Below are 14,028 nucleotides of genomic sequence, written 5' to 3'. Positions count from 1 at the left end.
ACCTGTGGAAACGTGTCCAGTCATTGCGATGAAAATAATATCTGCACTTTCACTTTCAGCTTCTTTCACATCCTCTGCTCCATCGCACGACAATTGGGTTTTCTGCGAACAGGCCAAAATGAACATTGGTAGAAATTCTAACAGCAGTGGGGTTCAAACCCACGCCTCCGTAGAAATTTGATGGAACACCTGAGACATCGAGTGCACGCTACCATAATGTCACAGTAATGTTTAAAGAGCTGTTTAATGCTCAAATAAATGAATTGAAGCTAATTGACCGCATTTACCCCGTGCTGGGGTTGTTCTCCTTGGAGCAGGGAACATTTAGAGGAGATTTGATAGACGTGTTCAAAATAATGTAGGGTTTAGATAAAGTAAATAAATAGAAACTGTTCCCATTGGCGGAAGGGTCGTGAAGCAGAGGACACAGATTTAAGGTGATTGGCAACAGACCCAAAGGCGACATGGGGAAACACGTTTTTACCAACGAGCAGTTGTAATCTGGAACGCGCAGCCTGAAAGGATAGTGGAAGCAGATTCAATCGTGGCTTTCAAAAAGAAATTTGATAAGTGCTTGAAGGGAAATAATGCAGGGCTACCGGGAAGGAGCGGGGGATTGGGACTAACTGGATTGCTCTTACAATGAGCCTGCACGGGCTCGATTGGCTGAATAACTTCCTTCTGTACTGTAACCATAACTCAAGGGCAATGAGGGATGGGCAATAAATGCTGGCCTCGCCAGCGACGCCCACATCCCATGAACGAACTCAAAAAATAATGACTGTATAATTCTATTTTACAGTTTATTTTCATTGCATGCATTTCTCTATCTCTCCCTGTCTCTGTCTCTTGTGTTATCCGCTGATGGACTTCTCAGGCTTCCTTGAACGGCGATGGCTGATCGAACCTGCAACACCAGCAGAGGAGGTTAAAGAAAGATTGGGACAGGAGGAAAAGTAAAGGGGCAATCCAGCTGTTGCAGCCAATGTCTGCACATTAATGCCTCTTCTCTCTCACTGTGGAACAGAGGCACCAATTTGATTAAAGTATTTTTACAGTAGATTGTATATCAACACAATTCCGAGACAGACAGCAATCATATCATGGAATCATACAATCATAGAATGTTACCACACAGAAGGAGGCTATTCGGCCCTTCGTGTCTGAGCCGTCCGAAAAAGAGGTATCGAGCCTCAACCCACTTTCCAGAGTTTGGTCCACAGTCTTTTGGGCCAAACCCTCTGCCTCCATGAGTCGATCTCCTTCATGCTCCCAAATCAGAGTCGGGTTCTTACGACCCGTTTAATATTTACATGCCTGTGGAAGACTTTTGGATTGCCTTTTATGTTGGCCCCCAGTCTATTCTCATACCCTCTCTTTGCCCCTCTTATTTCCCCTTTCAATTCCCCTCTGAACTTTCTGTATTCTGCCTGGTGATTGAATGAAAAAAAAGTTAGGATTTCCGTCAGCCTGAAACAGAAAGTTATTAGTTGATTAATGGCGATTTGAACAACTATTCGTCTTTTTTCAGAGTTTAATGAGTATTGCGAAATTAATAGAGTAAACTATTTTGTAGAAGTTAATTCCCTGAACGGGAAAGGGATCCGTCACCCACACTGAGAGCATTTGCAGACGGCAGCTGTGTTCTGAGGGTTTCCTATAACAACATGTGCAGCACAGTTTCTGCAGTGTTGTGGTTATCACGTCCGCCACACACGATAAGTCCCCGGTTTCAAACCGGGCAGCAATATTTTTGGGCCACCCACTCTGCCTCCATGAGTCGATCTCCTTTATGATCCCGAATCAGCGTCGGGTTCTTCCCACCCGTTTAATGTTTACATGCCTGTGGAAGACTTTTGGATTGCCTCTTATGTTGGCCCCCAGTCTATTCTCATACCCTCTCTTTGCCCCTCTTATTTCCCCTTTCAGTTCCCCTCTGAACTTTCGATATTCTGCCTGGTGAATGAATAAAAAAAAAGTTAGGATTTCCGTCAGCCTGAAACAGAAAGTTATGAGTTGATTATTGGCGATTTTAACAACTATTCGTCTTTTTTCAGAGTTTAATGAGTATTGCGAAATTAATTCAGTGAACTATTTTGTAGAAGTTAATCCCCTGAACGGGAAAGGGACCCGTCTCCCACACTGAGAGCATTTGCAGACGGCAGCTATCTTCTGAGGGTTTCCTATAACAATCTATCCAGCAGAGTTTCTGTAGTGTAGTGGTTATCACGTTCGCCTAACACGCGAAAAGTCTCCGGTTCGAAACCGAGCAGAAGCATTTTTGAGCTGCCTCCATGAATCGATCTCCTTTGTGGTCCCGAATCAGAGTCGGGTTCTCACGACCCGTTTAATGTTTCAATGCCTGTGGAAGACTTTTGGATTGCCTTTTATGTTGGCCGCCAGTCTGTTCTCATACCCTCTCTTTGCCCCTCTTATTTCCCCTTTCAGTTCCCCTCTGAACTTTCTGTAATCTACCTGGTGAATAATTTTTTTAAAAGTCAGTATTTCCGTCAGCTTGAAACAAAAAGTTATTAGTTGACTAATGGCGATTTGAACAACTATTCTTTTTTCAGAGTTTAATGAGTATTGCGAAATTAATACAGTCAACTATTTTGGAGAATTGAATTCCCTGAACGGGACAGGGACCCGTCTCCCACACTGAGAGCATTTGCAGTCGGCAGCTATCTTCTGAGGGTTTCCTATAGTGAACTGTATAGCAGAGTTTCTGTAGTGTAGTGGTTATCACGTTCGCCTAACACGCGAAAGGTCCCCGGTTCGAAACCGGGCAGAAACATTTTGAAAAAGTTCCCCACTAAAAATCAATCCGTCTGAAAAAAAGCAAGAATTCATTCTGTGGTTAAATGTGAATAAAATACCACACCTCACAGAACCGATATGTTTTCCATTCTCTGTCGAGTTCAATACACATTCAAACACTACACATATACAGACAGTGTCTCGCCCTCATTCACGTTTCATGCCCCGACTGTGCAGGAAACCCCTCTCAAAGCTGCACATTGCGATAGTTTTCAGTTGATTTGTGAGAGGTTATTAAAGGATCCTGCAGCGCTGCCTCGGTTTATAAATACAGTTATAAACAGCATTGCAGCCGCGGCAACAAACAGATCAGATTTTCGATGTTCGATGTTCCCCAGCTCCCGCATTGAGTGAGGCCACGAGAGCAACAACATTCAGGCCGCCTGTCCGATCACACGTTGCTGGCGGGAAGCTGCAATTGCCGCTTCAGGCAGCGCATTACTGCCCATCCCTGGGAAACAAGATAACACCAAAGCTTTGACAACACATTGCAGGCATCGTCTGTCCCGTAGTTGTTGCTCCGCTGCGAAGACAGAACTTGCCAGCTGTTTCAAAATTTACAACCAGAACACTGGATCCTCAGATCACTACCCGTTTTAAAAGTCTGTTACTCTATCTACTGAGCGACGCAGGCTCACAATTTGTTAAGTTCCTATCGTACTTATTCATTGTAGGACTCTGAATTATCCATCGTAGATGTCGAAATTGGGTGAGGGTCCCTGTTATAAAATTGTCAGCAACGTGTTGAGGACAATCCTTGTTTCTGTTGAACATGATGTAAGAAACATGGACAGTGAAATCGTGAGTTTACAATTCTTCGTGTTTGTGCCAAATAAGAACATAAGAACATAAGAAATAGGAGCAGGAGTAGGCCAATCGGCCCCTCGAGCCTGCTCCGCCATTCAATAAGAACATGGCTGATCTGATCCTAACCTCAAATCTAAATTCATGTCCAATTTCCTGCCCGCTCCCCGTAACCCCGAATTCCCTTTAATTCTAGGAAACTACCTATTTCTGTTTTAAATTTATTTCATGATGTAGCTATTATTTAACAATATCTTGTCATTCGTTAGCAGCAATTAAAATAACACTTCACCCAGTGGCTCAAAAGCTGAACTTGTCCCACACGGCAGCTGGAAAAGGCCTCTCGACCTTTCAGCGTATTAACATCTGTGAGCTGAATAATTTCACCCGTTACACAGTGACACCAGGGAGAATATTTCCCATCCAGATTTTCCCCACACGAAACTTCCAACTGATGAATATCCGCTAAAAGAAGAATTGTATGTTTAGTTCTTTAGTTTGAAAGTTCTCATACCGGCCCCTTTGCAGTATCAGCTGTCGCTAATCGCCCCCTCTCCCCCTATAAACAAGTAAATTCACACCTACTATTGCAAGACGGTAGGCCAGAGGAACACTAAGAAGTAGATGCGTTATGGAACATACCAGTTGTACCTTGAACTCAAAATGTTCGATTGTTCCAGATGAGGCTCAAATTCACAACCTGGGCATTTCTGGAGTTCGTAAAAGTACCGCACGCTGAGCGCTTGCGCCACAAGAGCAGCGCACAATCGGTTCGATCAGTGCTCCCGTCAAACAGCTTCATTTTCCGTCTCTGAATTATCGCTTTGTGATCTTTCTCCGATTTCTCCAAGAAGCCTCCAATCAAGATGCACTTCGATAAATATCCGCAGTGAACTTTAAAAGCCCTGGAATCTGAAACAAAACCCCAGAAGATAAGAACTTTTATTGATCTTATTATTAACTAAAGGACAACTTTTGATGGTGCTTTAAGGAGGATTTGGATAAAGTGTGAAATGAAACTGAGAAACTCTCTCTGGGCTGTCGTTGATTGAAGAGATGGGCGTTATTTCATTTGAAAACCGAGGCTCGGAACTTTCTGATGGAGAAGTGTGACAGAAGATTGTGGTTAGTGGCAGTTGCCGGGGAGATCTGGAGGAGAGGGAGAAAAGTCAAAGTCACAGCTGTGACAGCTCAAGTGCTCTGCTTATCTGTAATATTTAAAAAGTAATGTAAAATACAGGACAAACCGATTTGGTATCGGTTATCAAAAATACTAAAGGATACGGGTTCAAAGGCGGATTTGTGAAAAGGGAACAGATTTAACCGCCAGACCGAAATCATTCCACATGAATCTGAAGCGTCTTGAGGAAAATGGCAGCGCGAACTGTTATGTTCCTGTCATCACTTCAATGACCCTCGAATTACCGACAGTATCTTTGAACGAGTTGTGCAGCAAAACCGTGAGTGAAGCCGCTTTGCATTTGTCAAACGTGTCGGTGACGATATTGGCGTTAATAAGGGTCGATTTCAATTATTTGAAATCTCACCATACCTCTTGACCCGAAAATCGACGATAAAATCGGGTTTTTCCTGTTATTCGTGAATTGAAGGGAAAGCCGCATCAAACAGATCAGAGAAATGAAGAGCAGAAAAGGTGGATGAAATTTGTACGAGTGAAAATCCCTGTTTTTCGGAAGACTCTGTCCCCAATGGTGGAGAGGATTGATATTTCGAGCTGTTATTCACCAGCCTCAACTTCAGTAATTTCCTGTTTGCTGACAATGAGATGAGACGGAATGAACAGGTCTAACGAGCCGGTCTGTAACACAGGACAATGATTCAGTGCAGCTCGTTACCCAGTCACTGGGCTCCGTTATAGTCGCTCCTGTCAGTCACACACAAAGATAAATTGTAAATCGGCAATAGAAAGCGTTAATGTAAAACACTTAATATCAACCACCAGTTTTTCCCTCTTTCCTGCTTTTAAAACAATATGTTTCACAGTTTGTCAAACCCAAAACAGCCTCTGGTATTTGCTGATCGAGAATTTCAGTGGAAATTGGGACCGTCACTTAGTATCGGAACAAATATACCCGCTGAGGTTTCGGGGTTGTTACTGGTTTATTTATATCAGTGAGTGACTGGTTTTAAACTAGGTGAGGATCCAAGCCTGAGGTAAGAGCCTGGGATGGACAAGAGATTCTACAATATATCAAGTTAAATTACATTGATTCCACCAACACTGTACATCACATCCCTTAAATATTGTTACCTTTTGCAATGTAAAACTGGTGTGGGTGGAAATGGGAAATAACTGAAAAAACCTTCATTGTATCAAACTTATTATTATTATACAAACAATGTACAGCCTATCCCATAAAAAAGACTCAATGTAAAACCAGTCGCCAGTTCCAGAGCTGCTGTGCCGGTGATGTGATTTGCATCCGATTCTGACTGACTTAGTATCAGACGCGCTCCCGTCCACAGTAAACGGATGGGGCCGGATCCTGAAGAGAAAAATGAGGACCGACCTCCGCATAACCTGTCCTCATAATTTAACCATTTTAGCCCCGGTATCATTCTGGTCATTCGGCGCTGCAGCCCCTCCAAGGCCAATATTTCCTTCCTGATGTGTGGTGCCCAGAACTGAATGCAGTACTTTAAATGGGGTCTCAGCAGATATTTCTATCTGTAACATTCTCCCCCTTTGAATACCAGCTTCTTTGAGATAAAGGCCAACATCCCATGGGACATTTAAATAAATTTTTCGACCATTCCACTGGCTTTTAGTGATTTCTGTACTTGGACCCCTAAATCTCTCTGCTCCTCCACAGTTCCTAGCTTCTCACTTTTCAGAAAATACTGTGATCTATCTTGCGACAGTCCAAAGTGGATGAACTCACACTTCTCCATATTGAAAGTTTGAACAGACTGGAACTCTTCTGCATAGAAAAGAGAAGGCTGAGGGGTGACCTGATATAGGACTTTAAGATTATGCAAGGGTTTGATAGGTTGGACGTGGATAAGGTGTTTGCATTTGTGGAGGTGGGGACTCCAAATCATTGAGGCAATGAATATAAGGTATTCACAATGTAATTCAATATGGCATTCAAGAGGAACTCATTCACCCAGAGAGTGGTTAGAATGTGCAATTCGCTCCCACAAGGAGTAGTTTAGGCGAATAGCATGGATTCGTTTACAGCGAAGCTAGAAAAACAAATGGAGGAGAAAGGAATCTAAGGGTTTGCTCATAGGGTTAGATTAAATGGGCTTGGCGGAGGCTTGTTTGCAGCATAAACACCGGCATTGTCTAGTTGGGCCGAATTGCCTGTTTCCGTGATGTACTTTCCATGTAATTCTATGTTGCTCCATCTGCCACAGTTTTGCCAACTCTCTTAATTTATCAATTTCCCTTTGTAACTTTATGCTTCCATCGACACGACTCATTGCGACACCTATCTCGGTGTCAGCGACACACGTGGATACACGGCTCTCTATTCCTTCGTCTATGTCATTTATATACCGGGTCTCTGTCTCCCACCTTCTAACCAACTCCCTACCCATTTCATTAGGTTGCCTCAAATTCTACGCACTGTCATTGTCGTTAACAGTCTCTTATATGGTACCTTATCGAATACCTCTGGAAGTCAATATCATTTAACAACCATGGACACTCCATTATCCACCACGTTCGTTACATCTTTATAAAGTTCAACTAGTTTTGTTAGACTTGACTTACCCTTTACAAATCCATGCTGGCTCTCTCTGATCAATTCATGTTTATCCAAGTGCTCAATCTTTCTTTCCCGAACAACGGATACTGGCAACTTCCCCACAACGGATGTCAGACTAATAGGTCTAGAATTTCCAACATCATCTCATCCCAAATAATGGAGTGACATTGAAATTGTTTCCATCAAAGGAACAATTCCTGAATCAAGATATTTTGAACGATCATGACTAAAGCATGTACAATTTCCTCACCGAGTCCTCTCAGTCCCCTGGGATGGTAACCATCAGGTCCTGGAGATTTGTCTATCTTTTAATCTAATTATTTTCTCCATTGCCATTATTTTACTTATACTGAAACCCCTTGATTTATTTACAGTTTTCCTCATATCTCTGATATGTTAGCCTCATTTATTTCTGTGACGAACGAAGCAAAGTAAATATTTAGCAACTCTACATTTCATGATTTTCAATTACAATATCACCTCCATCTGTCTTTAAGCGGCCCACATTACTCTCAGCCTCCCTTCTTTCACTTAATATACTGGTAAAAATCTTGACTGTTGTCCTCATTTTCCCGAACAGGTTTATCTCCTTTTCCCTGTTTGGACCTCTTACGGTTTTTTATTTTCAGCACCAAAATAAACAATACTTTGCTGTGAAGTTCGTCTCAATAGTTCTTCACTTTCAGAGCGAGAATTGTCTAAACCGGTAATTTATTTAATGTAACAAACAAAAGTACACATACTCATCCGTATATCAACGCATTGATGGAGACACAAAGATAAACAAAACAAGATATGTCGGCAGCATCGGGATGCACAGGTGAACGGACAAACCAAACAGACAAAGATGAAACGGTCTGAACCCCAAACAGACAGTGACGTATCGCTGATAGATATTAGTGAGAGGAGGTGGGGCTGAGCGCTCATGAATGGGCGCTGTGGCTTAGTTGGTTAAAGCATCTGTCTTGTAAACAGGAGATCCTGGGTTCAACTCCCAGCAGTGCCTTGTGTAACTAATTATTTTTACCTAATTTGTGGAATTAAGCGACAAAATGGCACTTTGGAATTGGTATTTGTTCAGGTTTGAGGAGGAAACTGATATCAGATTGACTCTTCTAAAACGCCCTTTCATTGTACAGTCAGACCTCTCATAGAATGTGTCAGCAACGGGTTAACTTAAAGACACGTTCTCGTTTTTGGGCTCGTTGAGGTCAGGGTATAATTCACGATTTGAGGTTCAAACCCGGAAGTAGTCCTAATTTGGACCGAGATTTGTGATCTTGACCTGCGGTGAAAATCTTTGCAAAGAGGAAAATGAAGTCCGCAGATCACTCCACCTGAATCTCCCGACCCCGATGAAATATATCCCAGGCTGTTAACAGAAGCAAGGGAGGAAATAACGGAGGCTCTGGTCATCATTTTCCAATCCTCCCTGGTTACAGGTGATATGCCGAAGGATTGGAGGACTGCTAAAGTTGTACTGTTGTATAAACAGGGAGAAAAGGATAGATCAAGTAATTACAGGCCGGTCAGGCTGAAGGTATTCTATTAAATCTACTCTGCACTTCCTCCACGGCCAATACACGAAGGAGAGGACACTTGACTGACAAGCCTCAGCTCTATCAGGAGAGGGAGACTGACCCACGCTCTCTCTTGCTTCTGGGATGTACCACTTTTGAAAAAAGAAGGTGAATTTCTCTATATCTTTAAACGCTCTGTCTCACTGCACATGGTTTAAAGTGTATTGTGGGACGCTGTGACTATCTCTGTACCTGTAAACTCTCTGACTCACAGCACGGATGTTTAATGTGTACTGTAGGATAGTATGTAAGTATCTCTGTATCTTTAAACTCTCTGTCTCTCTGCACAGGTATTGAAAGTGTATTTTAGGATGGTGTGTGTGTCTTTATGCCTTTAAACTCTCTGTTTCACTGCACAGCATTGACAATGTATTTTTGGATGGTGTGTGTGTCTTTATACCTTTAAACTCTCTGTTTCACTGCACAACATTGACAGTGTATTGTAGGATGGTGTGAATGGGATGAGGGTCAGTGGGGCGAAGTGCAGCCGATTGGGAGCAGCGCCCGTTGGCGGGGTGAGTATTGCACGCTTGATTTTCTCTCTCCCTTCTATTTTCTTTCTCTCTTTCTTTCTTTCACCTCCCTCTCTCCCATTCTTTCTTTCACTCTCTTTTCATTCCTCTTATTTCGTGCTTTTTCTTTCTGCCCCAGCACCATTGTCTTTATCCTGTTTTTGTTCTCCATGTGTCTCTGTTGGATGATCCACAATTCAGACCTGCCGCTTCTTCCAGCTTTTCCTTCCTTCTACGATCATGGTCTATTTCATTGAGACTTTCCTGCGGCCTTGCCGAATCTAACATTCACTTTCACATTCTTCCGGCTTTAATTTTGCTCTCCATCGACCGCTGTTTCTCGGGGGCACATGTCCCGTTCGCATCAATGTTCATTTGTGCCTTGAAACCAGTCGATACATTTCGATCTGCTCCAGAGACAAGCTCTAAGAAAGCAGGGCTGGCATTCGGTAGGACAGCGCATACTTTTCCGTGAAATTTCCATGGGGTATCTTGTGACACGGGGGATGTTAACTGAAGAACTGGGTTTTGTTTTCATGGTCGTTGGCGCTTTTCCCCGAACAGTTGATGTGCGGGAGAGACGGGCGGCGCGACATTGCTGCGAAAGACGGCTGAAATGTGCATTTTTGGCAATCTGGGCGGTGCAGGAAAGTCGGAAATGTTCCGCTTGATCTTAATAGGTCTGTGGAAATGTCCGATTGAAAAGGAATGAGGAGAAATGAAAAGAGCGGGAATGGTGAAAAAGTGTCGATAACAGGAGGTTGGCCGTGAGCGAAAGGTCCTTTGAATGTTCGGCGTGGAGGAGATTTAGTTCGGAAACGGCAGACTTTAAGCGCGTGAGGAAAGTGAAGTGTGAGCTGCGTCCTTGGGTCAAATTGGGTGTTTTCAGGAAAACAGCCATTGTGAAATCACAAGAATGAAAACAGAAAATGCTGAAAACGCTGAGCAGGTCAGGCAGCACCTGTGGAGAAAGAACCAGAGGAAACGTTTCAGCTCTATGAGCTTTATCATCCGATCTCAATGGCTTACCATGTGCGTGAGTAACTGCGCTGTTTCAGATGCTGGTTTCGATCTCTGAATTATGAGGGTTCGAATCTCACTGCTGCCAGAATTTGTCGACCCTTCCATTTTCGCCGCCTCACCAAAACCCTTCTTTGATTGGAAGTGCTTTTCCGCATTGCTGGTTTCCACCTGTTTGCACAATTCAGCAAAGTCTGGATTGCCACCCAACTGTTTCTTGGACGGAGGTGTTGGGACTGTGAGGGGTGATCTCGGTGAAGTATCAATCAATGTGCACAATGGCGCCCTGGTGAACCGAGTACCTCTTATAGTCAGTATAATACAAAAGATATGCACCATAATTATGAATTTCTTATTTGCATCACACAAGGATTTATTATCAGGGAATGTACATGAGCAGGTCGATTTACGTCACGCTCCGGTCGCTTCCCATCGCCTCCCACAAATAGAATAGAATCATTGAAAGGTCACAGCACGAAAAGAGGCCATTCGGCACATCGAGTCCGTGCCGGCTCTCTGCAAGTGCAATCCAGACAGACCCACTCCCCCACCCTTTCCCTGTAGACCTGTATTCTCTTTCGTTTCAAATACTTATCCAGTTCTTTATTGAACACCATGATTGAATCTGCCTCCACCACCCCCTCGGGCGGTACATTCCAGATCCTAAACACTCGCTGTGTCGAAAAGTTTTTCCTCATGTCACCTTTGGTTCTTTTGCCAAACACCTTAAATCTATGTTCTCTGGTCCTTGAACCTTCCGCCAATTGGAACAGTTTCTCTCTATCTCCTCTGTCAAGATCCTTCATGATTTTGAATACCTCTATCAAATCTCCTCGTAACTGTCTCTGTTCCAAGCAGAACAACCCCAGCTTCTCCAATCTATTCATGAAACTTATACCCCTCATCCCTGGAATCATTACAGTAAATCTCTTCTGTGGGGATTCGTTAGTAACATCGCCGAATCCCCCACCATCAACATACTAGTGGTCATCATTAACCAGAAATTTAACTGGACCAGCTACATAAATATTGTGGCGACAAGAGCAGGTCAGAGGCTGGATATTCTGCGCCAAGTGACTCACCTTCTAACTCCCTAAAGCCGTTCAACCATTTACAAGGCGCAAGTTGAGTGAGTTGGAATACTCATGTGATGGTCATGGACCTGAAACGTTAACTCTGTTTCTGTGTCGAAAGATTCTGCCTGATCTGCTGAGGATATACACATTTACAGTTTTTATTTCAGATTGGCAACATAGCCAGAATTTTAATTTTGAATAAAGGGGGTTTCGCATATTTCTGCATGCGACGAGGTGGCCGATAGGTTAAGGCGATGGACTGCTAATCTGTTGTGCTCTGCACGCGTGGGTTCGAATCCCATCCTCGTCGTTATTGCGTTTAAGTTTTGTTTCTCCCATTCAGTCCACCCAGAAGGTCTGGTGAAAGTCCCATCCTTCTCGAAACGGCAGACGGAGGGTTTTGCATTGTTTGCTGAAATCAGCAACAGTTCCTTCCAGGAAGGTGTTGAGATTGTGAGATTGTGAGATCGCGAAATATCAGAGTGTACATTGGTGTCATTGTAAAATGAGTAAATCTTATGGTCAACGTAAGAGAAACTTACGTCCCATAATTATGATTTATGTCCGGATCATTTCGTGTCTGTGTCTGTTTAAAAGGGATGTGCTGTAAGTCCCGGATCATTCTGTGTGCGTTTTACGCGATTTTCTTGATACCTTTTTCCTTCTGAACTGAAATGACGATCCTCTCTCGAGAAAAAGGTTCACCGCCTGCTTCGGGCAACTGGTCGGAAAAATAACAAAAACTGATGAGACCAAGTTCATTCTGCTGGGCTTCCATTCCAATCTCCGCACTCTATCCCCCATTCAGACCCACCCCGCCTGGACATTATAATCTGCGATATTCATAAGGGAATGGAAAAGCAGAATATCACGGTTATAATTTTCTTCGTTGCTCAACACTGAATAGCTTCAATTGTAATGATTCAGAAGGTAATCATAGGATCATAGAATCTTACAGCACAGAAGGAGGCCATTCGGCCGTCGTGACAGTGTCGGCTTTTTCGAAGACCTGTCCAAATTAGACCCACACCCCAGATTTTTCCCCATAACACTGCAAATTAGTCCTCTTCAATTATGTCCAATTGCCTTTTGAATGATCCCATGGAATCGGCTTCCACCATCCTTTCAGGAAGTGCGTTCCTGATCTTAACAACCCTCTGTGTGAAAAAAATTCTCCTCAATTCCCCTCTAGTTATTTTCCCAATTATTTTAAATCTATGATCTCTGGTTACCGACCCACATGCCAGAGGAAACAATTTCTCCCTACTTGCTCTTTCAAAACCCCTCATTATTTTGAACACCTTTATTAGGTCTCCCGTTAACCATCTCTGCTGTAAGGAGAACAATCCCAGCTTCTCCAATCTCTCCAAATAACTGAAGTCCCTCATCCCTGGTATCATCCAGGTCAACCTGCTCTGAATCCTCTTCAATCCCTTTTCATCCTAAAGTGTGGTGCCCAGACCTGTACAATATACTCCAGATGAGACCTAAACACTGATTTGTAAGGATTAGTATGATTTCCATTTTTTGTATTCATTGCCCCTATTTACAAAGCGAAGTATCCCATATGCTTTCTTAACCGCCTTATCAACTTGCCCTGTTTTCTGAATATGAACCCCCAGGTCCCTCTGCTCTTGGAACCCCCCATAAATTGTTCCATTTAGATTATACTGCCTCTCCATGTTCTTCTTCCAAAAGTGCATCACTTCACACTGATCGGCGTTAAATCTGTCACGTGACCGCCCATTTCACCAGTCTGTCCATGTCCTCCAGAAGTCTGCTATTATCATGCTCACTATTTACTACGTTGCCAAGTTCTGTATCATCCGCAAACTTCGAAATTGTATTCCCTATTCCCACATCCAAGACATTTATATATAACAAGAAAAGCAATAGTCCTAATACCGACCCTTGGGGGATTCCACTGCATATTTCTCCCCAGTCAGAAAAACATCCGTTCACCACTACTCTCTGCCTCCTATCCCCCAGCCTATTACTTGCCCACGTTACCACCGGTGCTTCTAGTTTTCGAATAAGTCTGAATTTCTAAAATGTGTCCTGAAAATAACTGTAACCCCGTAATTTTATTGTTAAACAATGAGAATACAGATATTAGGACCGGATGATAGATCGGGTTCATTCCCATTATCCGCAGGTGACGGGACCCGAGCAGGGGAAATCCCATCTCGGTTTATATTTTCCGAAAACGGAGACGGAAAATAGCAAAACTCAACCCGTCGAAATCCAACAATTGGACGAAGAACCGACAGCCTTTTCCCATCCCGGGTTTGCAGACCTGGCTGTTGAAGGAACCCGGATAAGTCCATTAGGGATCAACAGCGAAAGTGAAGAAACGCAGACAGAGATAGATAGATACATGCAAAGAAAAATAGTATAAATCTCCAATTCTGTGATTGAGCAGAATTTAGGTGGCAGCTTAAAGGAAATTCGTCACATGCCGTGAAATCTTAGACGTGTACATAGG

At 43.3% G+C, this 14,028-nt stretch overlaps 4 non-coding genes across 4 annotated transcripts; all 4 read left to right on the top strand.

Annotated features, from left to right (window-relative positions):
- Positions 1 to 2,205: 2,205 nt before the first annotated feature.
- Positions 2,206 to 2,278, top strand: trnav-aac (transfer RNA valine (anticodon AAC)). The gene has a single exon. It is a non-coding gene; the product is annotated as a tRNA-Val (tRNA).
- A 443-nt stretch (positions 2,279 to 2,721) lies between these two features.
- On the top strand, positions 2,722 to 2,794 carry trnav-aac (transfer RNA valine (anticodon AAC)). The gene has a single exon. It is a non-coding gene; the product is annotated as a tRNA-Val (tRNA).
- Positions 2,795 to 8,287: 5,493 nt separating this feature from the next.
- On the top strand, positions 8,288 to 8,361 carry trnat-ugu (transfer RNA threonine (anticodon UGU)). Its single transcript has one exon. It is a non-coding gene; the product is annotated as a tRNA-Thr (tRNA).
- A 3,410-nt stretch (positions 8,362 to 11,771) lies between these two features.
- On the top strand, positions 11,772 to 11,853 carry trnas-gcu (transfer RNA serine (anticodon GCU)). Its single transcript has one exon. It is a non-coding gene; the product is annotated as a tRNA-Ser (tRNA).
- The last annotated feature ends 2,175 nt before the right edge of the window (positions 11,854 to 14,028 follow it).

The sequence above is a fragment of the Heptranchias perlo genome, chromosome 20 (assembly GCF_035084215.1).
Source record: "Heptranchias perlo isolate sHepPer1 chromosome 20, sHepPer1.hap1, whole genome shotgun sequence".
NCBI lineage: Eukaryota > Metazoa > Chordata > Chondrichthyes > Hexanchiformes > Hexanchidae > Heptranchias > Heptranchias perlo.
The sequence above is the reverse complement of the archived record's forward strand: the minus strand, read 5'-3'. Positions and strand labels throughout refer to the sequence as shown.